Genomic DNA, 15,434 nt, shown 5'->3' with positions numbered 1-15,434 from the left:
TTACACCTGGTGCTACAGTGCTATCATCATCCACAACTCCCCAGAGAGTACCCTTCAACAACCATACTACAGCCTGAGCCTTGCCCACCTCTCGCAGCTTACTGTTTCAGTGTATGGAGGGATGCTGTTATGTTATGAAAAATAGAGATTTCTAGTTTGAAGTGAAGGTCCATGTACCTACTAATTGAAACATGAAACAAAATATATATATAATATATATATATATATATATATATATATATATATACTCACATATAGATAAAAATGTGGAGGCTCCTCAATGGTAATAGTAGTGGTCTTGCCCCCCTGTATGGCACTCCAGAAAATGTATAAATAATATGAATCAATATAAATGGAATAGACACTATTTTTTTAAAAGTAGTAGGTTACACTTGAGATATGCAGCATCCAAAGTATACATACGTGTAAAAAATAAAACGTAAAGTTAACTTAAATTTTCAAATAAATGTAAAAAAACAACTTAAAAGTTGATCAATGCGTTTTGCCTTGTCTGGGATTCTACATGATGCCAGGTAGAAGCTCAGACAGGGTGAAATGTATTGCATGGTACTGGTAAGCTGATCAACTTTTAAGGACTTTTTTTATATTAATTTGAACATTTTTACTTCATTTACTTTGGTTTTATTTCTTACCTGGATCTAATTCTATGGGTGCCGCATACCTAAAATGTAAGAATTAGAGTTGTAGTAAAAGTTGGTAACATTTTCTGCCCTGATATCTCCTCTCTTTTCTCTTCAACTATAGGAATAATAATGCACTTGCAATACATAGTTAATGTTAAAAGAGCTCCAGCAGATTCACTGATACATAATTAATAATAATAGAGCTCCAACAGATTCTGTACCACTACTACAATTAGGGAGAATAAAAAAATCAACAATAATGTTAAATTTAACAATAAGAAAAGTAACAACAACATATTTTCACATAAGGAGATGAATAGGGCCATGGTCTTGCAACGTTAGTCTATCAAATAACAGAGCTAATACCCAAGAGTAGTGGATGAATAAAGAAGACAAAAGGGCAAGAGGAGTCAAGAGAAGAAGCAGAGCTGAGGAAGACTAGACAAGGACACAGAAGCAGTCGGTGGAGAAGACGCCCTAGGGTTAGTCAGCTTTGAGGCTGTGCAGCAGGTCAGGTCTGAATAAAAGATAACCTCGATTATAATACAAGGTAGTTTGTTTGGTTTGGGGAAAAGTTTGTTAGCCTCTAACTTTGGAGAGTTGCAAGACAATAATAATGTGCTAACTTCTACAGCTAACAGTGTCAAGATCAAGATCTTTAACATGGCATTTCCCATACCTCTTTCTTCATAGCACAGTTAATTTCTTGTACGTGATTATCCTAATATCTGATCAACTTCTGTAATGGTCCATGTCACAAAAAAACTCAAAACATTCATGCTGTACCAAGCCGCAGTTGTTTATTTGGGTGCCAAACTCTTCATGTCTGCAACAGACACAACAGTACACCTGGCTTAATAGGTTAATGCAGGGGTTCTCAAACTGCGGCCCTCCAGCTGCTGCGGGACTACATCTCCCATACTCCTCAGCCAGCCCCTTAGCTGAAGGAGCATTATGGGAGATGTAGTCCTGCAGCAGCTGGAGGGCCGCAGTTTGAGAACCCCTGGGTTAATGCCTTCAAGCAAAACTTACTCTGTCACACCTGTTTAGGTACAGAATATTGCAATGACATTGCATTTTCAGAATTATTGAGTATAATGTGTTTTTCTGCTCAAATGATATTTACCCTTTGAGGGAGACCTATTGAAGGGTGTAATCCCCCCCCAATGATTCCTATAGACAAAGGGTAGAAATAAAGTGGACTAGGCGTCTGTTAAATGGATGAAATACAGATGTGCAGAAGATGGGAAGAACAAAATGAGAATTTTAATAGTTGAGGTTTTTGTTGATGAAAATAATATGTAACTTATACTAATGTGCGCTTTTATTATGCTTAATATGCTTAGCTAACTGTAATTGACAAATGGGAATCCTAGAATTTGCTATTAAAAGCCTCAAGTCCTTGAAACATCTGTATAACCAAATAAAAAATGCCCTGATAAATTAGTATGTGCTTCTGATGTGATTGAAGGATAGTCAACATTACTGTTACATTATATAATTATATCATGTACAAAGGACCCATTGATTGATATTGATTGTTGTATTTTGTGATTTGGAGATATGTCTACACCCAATGACAATGTGAGTGTAACGACCCTACTCTTACCTTTAGAGTTAAATACAGGATAGAATGAAAACCACATAGGTTGCTGTATATATGTAGGTGTTTCCATAAGGTGTTATCCATTACCTTAAATACCACTAAAATAAAGAAAAAGTAATTCCGCTGAGATTACTTTTTAATATTAACGGGATATTACAAATACCCTCTTTCCGTATCACTAAATGGATACAGCCTCTGAAATCTACAACAGTATCACAACCAGTACTGCTGGCATTTTGCTAAATTTGCTGTATGTTACCCATTCAGGTCAACATTTTACAAAGCTGCAAGTGAAGTCTCCATGCAGCAATGTACTGTATTGCTACATTATCAACCAGTGGTGGTGTAAAAATTGTTTAACATACGAATAGAAGAAGTTGGCTAAGATGGAGTTGCATACTTGCAGGGCACTTGTAATTTACGCTCTTATGTAGCCTTAGCACAGTGATTCAGGGCCAGACAAATATATCACACCTTCCAGTGTTGCACCTTAGATTGTTTCTGGCATTAACTTGTTCTAGGGTTTATTGGAGACTGTCCTATACATACTGTATGATATATGTTTGTATCACATCTTGTGCATGCAATATTATTTTCGTCAGTATGTCTTGCTACGTAATATCATGTCTTGTGTTATGTAGGCCCACAACTTTCTTAAAAAATTTGTGTTGATTCTGCAGAATACACTACTTTAATAAGATAACAGACGTTCAAACAGTCCTTGTATGATATACATGCTAAGGGTAGGCTTAGTCGCATCTCTTTAAATCAAAGGTCCTAAGTAGAAGTGTATGTAAAATTTTCCAAAAAATAATTTTACATTTCACTGGCTTGTCATAAACTAATGGATGATTTAGTGCCTTCCTTTGTGGTGGATAATCTGGTTACTTAATTATCTGCACAAAGTGATTGCAGGCATTGTAATATCTTGCTTAGTCTTACTTCATCTCATTTCTTCTAAAACACTTTTTTTTGGAATCTTCTGTAGGCTACATTGATGTTACTTTGTGGCTTGTAGACACCAGCCCATACTGTGGTACAGCTCTGAAATTCTTAGAGCACCTCTCAGATACAAGCTACTTGCCAAAAATATCACCATAGGTATGGATGTGGAGAAGTTGGTATATAATTAACTTTTTTTTTTAAGAGTTAAACTGTTTTCCTCAAATAAAATATGAATAATGACAGACATCATATTATAATGATAAAATTATTTTATTCAATGCCTTAAATAGGCATAGTGACAAGAAAAACCATTAGATGTCTCCAGCATTGTTATATTAGGAAGCAGAAGAAAATAGAATGTGAGATAAGAAAGTAATAAAAAAGAAAAAAAATGCAAAGAAAGGATTATGTCAGTAGCACTTTAAAGGGCAGCATCAAATACTCTTAACCACGACAGGAGCCTAACATGCCCCACATTATATTCTATGTCCCCATAACATTGATTAGAACTTTGTTTTAGGGAATATAAACTCAAATATAATCAGATTTCTTAAGAGTCTGGCTGACATCTTTGCCCTGATGTGTCACTTTACATGAATAGTAGTCATGTGCTAGCCATTCCGTGCTGGATAAGGTGAGGTAGCTGCTGCTCAAGTATGTGTTGTCCTTCTGTTTGCTTTCCGTGGACACCTGCACCCCTTCAGTCTTCTCAGCTCCATCCACCAACCACTTTACCGACACACCTCGAGGAGAGTAATCATTTACAAAACAGGTGAACGTGCCTGTTTGGCTTTCTAATTCACTCTTAGATGGAGGAAAGAGGGAAACGGTGGGGGGCTTCACATCACCAGCTGATTTGGGAAAGAAAGAGGGAAAAAACTAAATTTGTCATAAATTCATTTTATAAGTTGATCTCAAAACAAAAATAGGGATTGCTGTGAGACACAATAATTTTTTTAATATAAAGAGCAAGATAATTTTACATCATTAAAAAAAATATTTTGAGTAAGACAAACACACCAAAGGCTATTTGCTGAAATAGAAATACATAGAAATACACTTTGCAGGTATATTGATAAACTACTTTGTACAGGTGTAGTTATAAAGTGATATTTACAGACATAGCTCCATGGCTTTGTGTGAGTTCATGTAATTATTGGTAGGTTTCCAGACATAAAAGACTTGCTTTAGTGCCACTTTTTTGTGGTTCAGTAAATGCCCAGTGAGCAGAAAATCGACAATGTATTTTTTAAAGCTTGAAAACAAAGGTGACTGATCTGATATATTTGCCGTTAGTGATTTATAATACTGGAATGCAGCATAGATTTGTTAGGAATAAGAAAAGTTAAATTTGATGTATACTTATGGTCATATAAGTCTTCTGACTATTTTTTAAATTGAATTGGTTATAGTAGTTGAGAAAATAGATAAGTCTATGTTTTTTTGTCTTATGTTTTTATAACCTTATTGCTACTTGAGTACAATCAGTAATATTCACCAGGCATGCTGATTGATGTTTTATGTTGTATGGCTACTCTACTAAGCTGAACACAATATGTTAATAGGACACAAAAAAGTTACAACAACTTACCTTGCTGCAGACTATTGTATTATTGGATATTTTGGGCATAAATATAGCAAAACAGACTAATCTTGCTTGAATTTTGAAATACATTAGAAGCAGAGTGCACACAAGAGATGAGAAATAAACAAAAATGTGCGTTGAATGGTTGATCAGATTACTTACTAAGAACGGTGAGTTGGGATCCACCTCCAAAAATCCACCACAGTCCTTTAAAACTGTACAAAAACTGCTAGACCTTCTAGCCTAAGACCAGCAGTGTCATGTTCCAGAATCAATTTATAGAAAACCTCAAATATCTTTGTGAGACTGTATTTTTTCTTTTTTTGAAGCCCGAGGTGTCGTGCTTCTCTTGGGTGTGCTCCGTGAATCTTGTGAAAGACGCAGCGAAGCTCAGGTCCGTCGATAGACTGTCGCTCGGCAATCCCCCATGGAATATGCCGGAGCTTTTTCCTCCCCACCCCGGCCGAGGCCTGCAGGAGGGTCGGATCTTCGTGGTTCCCTCCGAAAAGGAGAACCTCTATAGGGAAAAAGGTGGGTAGCCAAAAGACTTCTCCCACCTCTCCCAACAGGCGACTGGAAACCAGTCCTCACTGCGATACAGTGGTCCAAAAACGTCAAAACTGAAATCGTATCCAAAGAAAAACCATTTGACAGGCCGTGATCAAAAAAAACTGTGATCCATCCTAATTAATAGGCACAAGTGCACCAACGGAAAGTGCAAATAGCGATAATAAATAAGTGTCCAGCCATTTTCCGTGAGGCCGAAAAATAAAAAATTATCCACACACATGCCCGTATGGGTCTTGGAGTGAAAAGTGCTTCATCTGTAACATTGGCCTTCAGTGCTCACACATTTCACAACTGCAGTGCAAAGTTGTGAAAGTGACGCCAGAATTTCTCTGGGGCTCAAGTGGACACCTCGGGCTCCATGCTACCTCGGCCCCAAGGCCAGAGGATCAAGTTTTTCCCCCCTTCCCTTAGGGTACTACACTTGATCTTAGCCAAAAGGCCGAGAACTGTGAGACTGTATATCTTAGTTGGAAAGTACTTTTTTGGTGTTAAACAATATAAATTTTTCTTCATCATCCACAGCAGTTGGACTAATATAGGTAAATCATTTGGTTATTGTTACCCAGGTAAAACAGTATAACTAATAAGTAATACAGTCAACATCAGTTGCGGTGATGTGGGCTGATATTCTCTTCCATTCTGTTTTACGCCACAAATTATATATTTTATTTTGTAATTATTTTTTTGGGTGCTGCAAAAATGGACAGACTCCTTTTACGGGGACAATACCGATTAAACAAGAAACTGACTAAATTAATTAGTAAACAAAATGTAGATTTGTAAAACTTTTCAAAAGGTTTTTCAGACATGTAGTAACACTAGCTTATATGGATGGTTTATTGGTAAAAAAAATAGTAGAACAAAGACCTTAGAAACAACTCAGAAAATTCCCTGTCATGTTGGTTGTTATTTTGGAGATGAAAGGGGCAAAGAACAAGACTGTTCATGAACATGGAATTTATACAGATTTTGAACAACAAAGCAATGATTCTGTATTTTTCCAATTGAAATATAAACTTTTAGACAAACACATCAGATATGTGACAATTCAAGAGAGCTTCTGACATGATACATAAACAGCAAGGTACATACTGACAGCAGTTTATGTAGGAATAATGCTGAAGTTGATTTAAAAGTAAAACAAATAACCATAAGGAGGCAACTGGGTACTTACTCAGGACAGTCAACTGGGTTCCACCACCAAAGATGTACCACAGTAGAATAGTGTCTTTCAAAAACGGAGTCAAGGTCTACAACACATGTCGTTGATACACAAGGCACAGGTGCCTTTTTAGTATGTAACTGTGTCTGGCTTCAGCAGATTGTTATGTCATAAAACACTATAAACATTAGGCACTGTATAATGCTTCTCTATAATTTACTTCAGCATGTGGATCAATACCTAATGACTACTAGATCAAGTGCATCATGTTGAAGCTTTATCATATATAGATCATGATTATTTGGTACCACATAAGTTGTGTGTATGAATTATTTATGTTTGTTTATAATATAAATGTAACAGTCCTAAACTGGGCTGGATTAACGTAGGGGCTGATAGAGCTGCAGCTCTAGGCCCCTACCTGAAAATAGGCCCATTTAGAGCCGGGACTGAGGGGGGCTATGCGGCTGCACGACCGCCAGGGCCGTCTTTAACGCGGGCAGAAGCCTGCAGCAACTATGATCGCAGGGGCCCTGCTGCTTACCTGTGCGTCTCCTGTACCGCCTACCTAGGGGAAGCAGAAACCCAGCGGAGTCATGTCAGTTTACATCATGTCACATGACCCTGCTTCCTCTTGAAGTTAAAAGAGAGTTGTTCGCACAGAGTGCGAGCAACACAGAGGGAAGCAGCGGCACAGAGAGATCTTCAGTTCAGGTAACTGGGTGGGGTAGGGTGTATGAATGAGTATGATTAATTGAGGGAATGAGTATCTGTGAATGAGTGAACAAGGCAGACTTTAGGCCTCCCATGTATGATTACTTTTTTATAGTACTGAGGTACTCCCAATTATTTTACATAAGAGTATATCCAAAACTATCTGCCTAGCATTGATGTCATCTTTATCCAGTACATCATAGATGTCAAGGAGTTCCCATTTTTATTATTTATTTCCATAATTATTTATATATTCTATTTTATTTATTTCCATAAAAAGGCCCAACAAAATCCTCAGCACCAGGCCCATGGTGCTCTTAGTCCGGCCCTGGTCTTAAATTTAATGCACTTACATGAGTCAAACTGCCTCAGTCTAGTTATGTAGCAATACATTGTGTTGACCACAATAAATATTCAGTAGTATAGCAGCTTGTAAGCATAATTCGTCGGCATTAAATGCACCTAACTCTTTTTTCACTTGACCATGTACTTTTTAACAACTGATGACGGATATTCTATTTTTCTACATTTTGTGAAACCTCAAACGTTCTTTAATTCAAGGCTTTGTTACAAAAAAAGGTTTTTGCCTATGTTATGCTTACTTGAAGATGATTTATAACTTTAAAAATGGCTAGTTGGAAAAATACAAAATTATTTAAGATTGGAATTTTACAAAACTGCAGTCATTGCTAGGTTCCCAAAAGAGATGAGACTAAAGACAACTAGTAAGCATTCAGTCCATCTACCTGTAGAGATTTATACCAAAGAACAGTTAATACATAATTGATAATATAATAAACAGCACTGGTCTTTACTTTGTAACCAAAATGTTGATTTTTGAGTTTTCAATATTATACAGACAGAAATCTATGAAATTCAAGATAACAAAAAAACAAAACACTGTAGTTTTTCCTTGTGAAATAAAAATATTTTCTAAATGAACACTGACATTCCAATTTTCCATTTTTGATGATGTGTTATGCTGTGGGAAAAGAACATGCATGATACTTAACTCTTACCAGTTAATAAAATAGATTAATTATAATGTGGGCTTGTTCCTTGGGTTGTTCCTAATTCAGCAAATATGGCAATAGTACCACTCGATTTTGACTCGATTTTTTTTTGCAAGTCTTAAAAAAAAATAATAAACAAGTTTTCGGAGGATGATGACGTAGTCACGTAGTACGTGTGTTTGGGGTGGGTCTGTGGGCCGATGTGTGGAGCAGAGAGCTTGCCGTGAAGAGAAAGGGGCCGATTTTAATGCTGACCTGAGTGCAGGCCGTGGGTGCTTTTAGTGCGGGGGTCTCGGTGTTCTTGAAGCTCTGTGTGGTTGCTGATTCAGGCTATTTGGCCGTCCTCATTTCACGTGCTGCAACCTCCTTGCAGCTGAAGATTGTGTTTATTATGAGGGCGGCTTGCCACGATCGATCCTCTCTCCTACACCAAGAATGCCAAGAATGCCGTGTAAAGCATGCCGTGTAAACGCTAAGAGCAAAGAAACAGCTACGCCACGTGGTGAACGACACATAGAGTGAACAAGTGAGCGGCTGTCTCAGTGATTAACTTTGTTTAATATCTTCAGTAATTCAACATGGCACCATTAGCACTTTAACACTTGAGCACTTTAGTATTTACAACCACTCCTAGCACTTCGGCACTTTCTCTTACGGATTCAATTAACTCTTATGAACTCTATACACTAATTGAAAGAAGAAGACTTGGAGATTTGACTTCTTCTTAGCTTGGACTGCTACTTAGGATCATGTTTGAAAATTAATTGGAAAAAGCCATATATTTATCAATTTTTTTTTTTTATTATTCTTTAGTGATTTTTAGTACTCTTGCACTTTAGTATTTATCGACTTTTCAATGAAATTGATATATTAATTGGAAGAAGAAGATTCGGATATTGATTTTTCCTCAGCTGGGGCTGCTATTTAAGATTATGTCTGGAAATTAGTAGGAAGAAGCCATATATTTATTTATCTATTTATTTAAGTGTATTTAAGTGTATTTAACATCCCTTTGACAAGAACGGGACTTTGTTGAAATTTATAATCAATTTAAATGAACAGAACCTAAAATGCCTCCTAAAGGAGATAAGGCTGCTAAAGGAGATAAGGATGAGAAACTTAAAACTTCTGCTAAAACAAAGAAACCTCCGCCAATCAGTGCTTATTACTCTCCAAAAAGTTATACTGATACATCCATTATCTCATCTAAATCATCGCCAGAACCGTTATACGAAACTAGTATTAGTAACTCATTGGAATATATCACAAATGCCAATTTAACCACTGCTTTAGATTCTCTTTACAATAGAATTAAAGCTGACTTGGACCAACATCTGAAAGATTACAAAGAAGAAATCATTAACTTGAAAACATCATTAGCATTACAATCTAAAGAAATTATGTCTCTCCAACTTAAATGCAAAGAGCTATCTCTCCAAAATGATTATCTTAAGGCAGAATCTACAAAACATGATTTTAAATTAGCTGAATTTGAGGACAGATCGCGTAGACAAAATTTGAAAATTCGTGGGATTCCAGAGGATGTTAAAGACCTAGATGCCTACTTAAAAGATTTATTATCTACTTATGTGGACCAAGATAAATTAGGCTTGGCACCAATTGGAGGATTCTATAGACTTGCTTTTCCGCCTTCCTGGACCCAAAGTAACTCTCCAAGAGACGTTATGGTTTGATTTAAGGACTATCGTATAAAGGATATTTTGACTAAAGAAATGAGGAAAAATCCTACCAAATCAGATAAATGCGCTTCTCTTCTAACATTTCCAGACCTTTCACGTGCAACTAGACTTCATAGAAAGACATTTATAAATATTACGGCTTGTCTTCGAGAGAATAATATCACCTACTCTTGGGGTTTTCCAACAAAATTACGAATTTCATACAAAGGGAAAAACTATGTTTGTAATGATTATATACAAGCTAAAGATTATCTATCTGGGTGGAACCTAACTAACTTCAATCCCTAATCTTCTTCCTAAATTTGTTTTTTTGTTTTTTCTCTTTTTCTTTTCCTTTTTTTTTTTTTTTTTGATACAAATATTAGGTACCTAATTTATCAAATTTACTTAATATAGACTAGGCCCTAGGCCATTGTTTTTCAAATATTAAACAATCTACACATGGTTAAAAGATGAAGGATTAGCCTTAATTTGTTCTCACATGGAAATTTGATCGAATCTCACGAAATCCAATTCTTTTCTTTTTTCTTTCTTCTCCTTTCCCCCCCACAGATTTAACCCTACTTGTACCCAACATTATGGGATTTCTATACACGTGAATTATTAAATCATATCATGTAAAAACACTTAAACTATATATAACCCTGATAAATACACGGTCACACATTAAAAGAAAGATTTTATTATTTTGCGAAGGGGTATGAGAATATCATTTATACACGTTTGAAAGGGAAAGGGTAACTCTCACTTTTGATATGACATATACTACACACATTTACTTACACATATATATACATACCTATCAATATTTTATTTATTGTAACTTTTCTATTTGATACATGCTAATTATGGATTGAATATGATTAAAATTAGATAGTTAATTCTAGGGGTGCTAATCACTCTGGGAAAACTTCATTTACTTATTTATTTATGTACTTTTTTTTTTTTTTTTTTTTTCTCTCCCCCCCCCCAGATTTAACTTTACTTGTACCCAGTATTATGGGACTTCTATACACGCGAATTATTAAAATCATATTACAGAAAAATACTTAGATTATACATACATCTGATAAATATATGGTCACACATTAAAAGAAAGATATTATTACTCTGTGAAGGGGTATGAGAATATCATTTATACACGACCGAAAGGGAAAGGGTGATTCTTAAATTCTCATTTTTGATATGGACATATAATATATATATTTACTTTTACATATATATACATATCTATTACAATTTTATTTATTGCAATCTTACTATTAGATATATGGTAATTATGGACTGAATATGAATAACACTAGATAGTTAATTCTAGGGGTGCTAGCTACTCTGGAAAAGCCTTACCTACTTATCTATTTGTGTGTTTAAAATTTTTTTATTTTTTTTCTGTGCTCCCTCCACCCATCGGCCTGTTGACTTGAACCTCTTATTTTCTCTTTTTTTTCCCGTTTCCCCGACATGGCATGAAGAGGTTGATTGTTTTATGTGGTTGTGACTGTTTATCGTAAATATCGTGAGGTGTTTTCATCTTCTTTTTAGATAAAAAAAAGAGGTGTGGCTATAGCATCCAAAAATATATTTGAATATATCTTTCACGATACTGATCAAGAGGGTAGGAGGATTATACTTATTAATGATATATAAATGACGTTGTATATACGTTCGTTAGTTTATACGCCCCATCAGAAGCATCGACCAGATTTTTAAATAAATCAATGGAAATAATAGAGAAAGTCTCTAAAGGGATATTAATTATGGCAGGTGATATGAACTGTATATTAGATATAGAGTTGGATACCAAAACCTCTAAAAGACGTAAAACAGAACCATATTTGAAAACCAAAGCTGAGGCATGCTCTACGTGTCTATCTAAATATAATCTTTATGACATATGGAGGCTTCAACACCCAAATGATACAGATTACTCCTTTTTTTCTAAAGTACATAATGCTTACTCACGGATAGATTTCTTTTTCATGCGAAGTCATAATTTGGATTATTGTATCAATTCTTCTATAGGAAATATTTTATGGTCCCACCATGCCCCGATCTACATTTCCCTGAACGATAATCCTCATTTTAAGATGAGAAATAGGTGGACCCTCAATGAAGCTCTTATAAAAAGCGAAGCAGATAGGGCGGATTTGTTAGAACAGGCGAAGCTATTTCTGTATCAAAATGATAATGTTGAGACCTCAGATTTGAATCTCTGGTGCACTCTCAAATGCGTTCTCAGAGGTTATTTAATAAAAAAAAGGGTCCTGGGAAAAAAAGAAGAGAGGAAAAAAACTGGCAGATCTTTATATTGAGTTAGCTTTACTCGAGAGACAAAATAAATATAATCCCTCCATGGACCTTCTAGGCAGATAGAGAGTACTCAGAAATCCATATTGACTAAACTTAAAGCTAAATCTGAATTAATGATGGAGAGATTGAAAGCGCGTTGGTTTACCAACAATAATAGAGTGTGTAAAGATCTCTCTAATAGACTTAAAGCGCAAAATTTACAATCTAGAATTAATAAAATTATCTATAAAGGGGAAACCTGTACATCACCTAGACAAATAGGCAATGCTTTTAAGGACTATTATGAATCTCTATATAACCTTTCTGAATCTACTACTTCCACTCTGGATACGACTCGATTTTTAGAGTCATTATCTCTTCCAAAAATTACTGAACAAAAAAGGATAGAGTTGAATCAACCCTTTACACTACAAGAGATCTCTAAAGTAATTCAGGAGCTTAAACAGGGGAAAGCCCCAGGTCCTGATGGTTACTCTGCTTTATTCTACCAAATTTTGGATCCAGTCATCTCCCCTATTCTATTGAGATCATTCAACGCAATTGACTTAGGGAATGAATTTCCTAGCGAAATGCTAGAAGCTAGCATCTCTCCTATCCCAAAGTCAGGCAAAGACCCCTTGATAGTTTCTAACTACAGACCAATCTCTCTTATCAATATTGACATTAAGAGTTACTCTAAAATACTAGCTTTGAGATTGGCCCGTGTGATTACAGACCTTATTCACCCCGATCAAGCAGGCTTTATGCCTGGAAGAGCAGCGGATGAAAACTAGACTTGGGCACCAGGGGGCTCTTCATGTTCGTCTTCGTGCTCGTCTTCGGGGGAAAAAAAAACCTTCGTATTCCGCGAATATTCGCCCATTCCTGTCTTCTCTTCGGGCGAATATTCGCGGACATTCTTCGTGCTCGTTTAATCTTCGTTTCCTTCCCAGTTGCCTAGCAGGGGTTAATATGGGGTTAACAACACATCAGAGCAGCAGCAGCTGCCGTGAAGGAACGTGTGTGCAACTCTATTGGTCGTTTCGGCTGGGGGCTGGTCTGGCATCAACGAGTGAATTGCAGAACGCACTTCATTCGTTGATGGCAGGCCAGCCCCCTGCCGAAACGACCAATAGAGTTGTACACACGTACTGAGGTGTACTGTACACAAAATGACCTAGAGACAAATGCTCCAAGGAACTTGGCCTCCGTTTATCATACACAATCACACATCCATAGATGTTTAATAAAAGAATAGGGATTATTTTACATTTTTAAATTGATTTTGGACCACTTGTAATACATGCCTAACATTTGCTACCTATTCACAATGGCATACTTTGCAACAACCCAACTTTTACTGGACAGGACTGGAAAAAAAGCAGGACTGTCCACCAAAATCTTGGGTGTGTTGGCAGGTATGCGGATGGAAAAATGTTGGACAAGAACTAAAAAATAGCTTAGGGTTAATGTACGGTTATGTTTAAGATTAGTAGCAGTGCACTGGTTTGGTTAAAGATGTATTTTGTCTAAATAATAATTTAATTTTAATTTTAATGGGTTTTAAAAAAAAAAATTAGGGGTTTATTTAAATGTATTTTAAAGTTAGATTTATTATTTAGTACTTTATTATATTTATTTAATGTTTATACTAGTGCTACCTACCGAGCTATAACTACCAATTTGCATACGTAAATAGCTAAATTAGATGGGACAGGACTGGAAAAAAGCAGGACTGTCCCTGAAAAAGTTGGGTCTGTTGGCAGGTATGTGGATGGAAAAATGTTATAGTATGAAGTGTGAGTTATAGCGTTAATGCTAGTGAGTGTAGAAGTGAAGGCCAGGACAAATAACAAGAGGAAAGGTCCTTGTGATTTGTGCATTGTACGTGTATGTGTTATGTGTGTTATGTGTGTTGTCACTGTGTGTTAATGTTCTGTGTGTTATGTGTTATGTCACTGTGTTATTTGTGTTATTGTGTGTGTTATGTTTGGTTGGTTGGTTGTGTATCAGAAGGAAAATAATGAAATGGAAATGGAAAAGGCGAATGAGTGGGCAATTGGCGACCCACTCACCTGTTTCACCCCAGAGCAAAGCATCCAAACACTGACAGTCCTAGACGTTTGGCAGCGGACTTCCAGAGCTCAGACACAAGGCCCTAGCGTAAGCTGGCCACTCCGGCGGAGGTAGCAGGCGTTGCCACACCGCAAACAGACGCAGCCAGGGGGGAGAAACTGCCCTTACCATTAGGGACATTTTGGGCATGACTCTAGCCAGGAAGCGAACTGGCACAGAAGAGATGCTGGCACCACCACCACAACCACAACCACCACCAGCAGCAGAGGCATTGAAAAATGGGAAAGGCGAATGAGTGGGCAATTGGCGACCCACTCACCTGTTTCACCCCAGGGCAAAGCACCCAAACACTGTCAGTCTTAGACGTTTGGCAGCAGACTTCCAGAGCTCAGACACAAGGCCCTAGTGTAAGCTGGCTACATTGGCGGAGGTAGCAGGCATTGCCACACCGCAGCAAGTGCAACCAGGGGGGAGAAACTGCCCTTACCATTAGGGACATTTGAGGCATGACACTAGCCAGGAAGCAAACTGGCATTGAAGAGACGCTGGCACCACCAGCAGCAGCAGCAGAATTGGGAAAGGCGAATGAGTGGGCAATTGGCGACCCACTCACCTGTTTCACCCCAGGGCAAAGCACCCAAACACTGTCAGTCTTAGACGTTTGGCAGCAGACTTCCAGAGCTCAGACACAAGGCCCTAGCGTAAGCTGGCTACATTGGCGGAGGTAGCAGGCGTTGCCACACCGCAGCAAGTGCAACCAGGGGGGAGAAACTGCCCTTACCATTAGGGACATTTGAGGCATGACACTAGCCAGGAAGCGAACTGGCATTGAAGAGACGCTGGCACCACCAGCAGCAGCAGCAGCAGAATTGGGAAAGGCGAATGAGTGGGCAATTGGCGACCCACTCACCTGTTTCACCCCAGGGCAAAGCACCCAAACACTGTCAGTCTTAGACGTTTGGCAGCAGACTTCCAGAGCTCAGACACAAGGCCGTAGCGTAAGCTGGCTACATTGGCGGAGGTAGCAGGCGTTGCCACACCGCAGCAAGTGCAACCAGGGGGGAGAAACTGCCCTTACCATTAGGGACATTTGAGGCATGACACTAGCCAGGAAGCAAACTGGCATTGAA

The 15,434-nt window shown here is 37.5% G+C and overlaps 1 pseudogene; it reads right to left on the bottom strand.

Annotated features, from left to right (window-relative positions):
* Positions 1-3,726: 3,726 nt before the first annotated feature.
* LOC149290328 (immunoglobulin lambda-1 light chain pseudogene) overlaps positions 3,727-15,434 on the bottom strand; it is a 62,160-nt pseudogene continuing 50,452 nt past the window's right edge.

Source organism: Sceloporus occidentalis, unplaced genomic scaffold (genome assembly GCF_023333645.1).
Source record: "Sceloporus occidentalis isolate IW3139 unplaced genomic scaffold, rSceOcc1.0.p SCAF_40, whole genome shotgun sequence".
NCBI classification, from domain to species: domain Eukaryota; kingdom Metazoa; phylum Chordata; class Lepidosauria; order Squamata; family Phrynosomatidae; genus Sceloporus; species Sceloporus occidentalis.
This window is presented reverse-complemented; position numbering and strand designations above follow the sequence as displayed.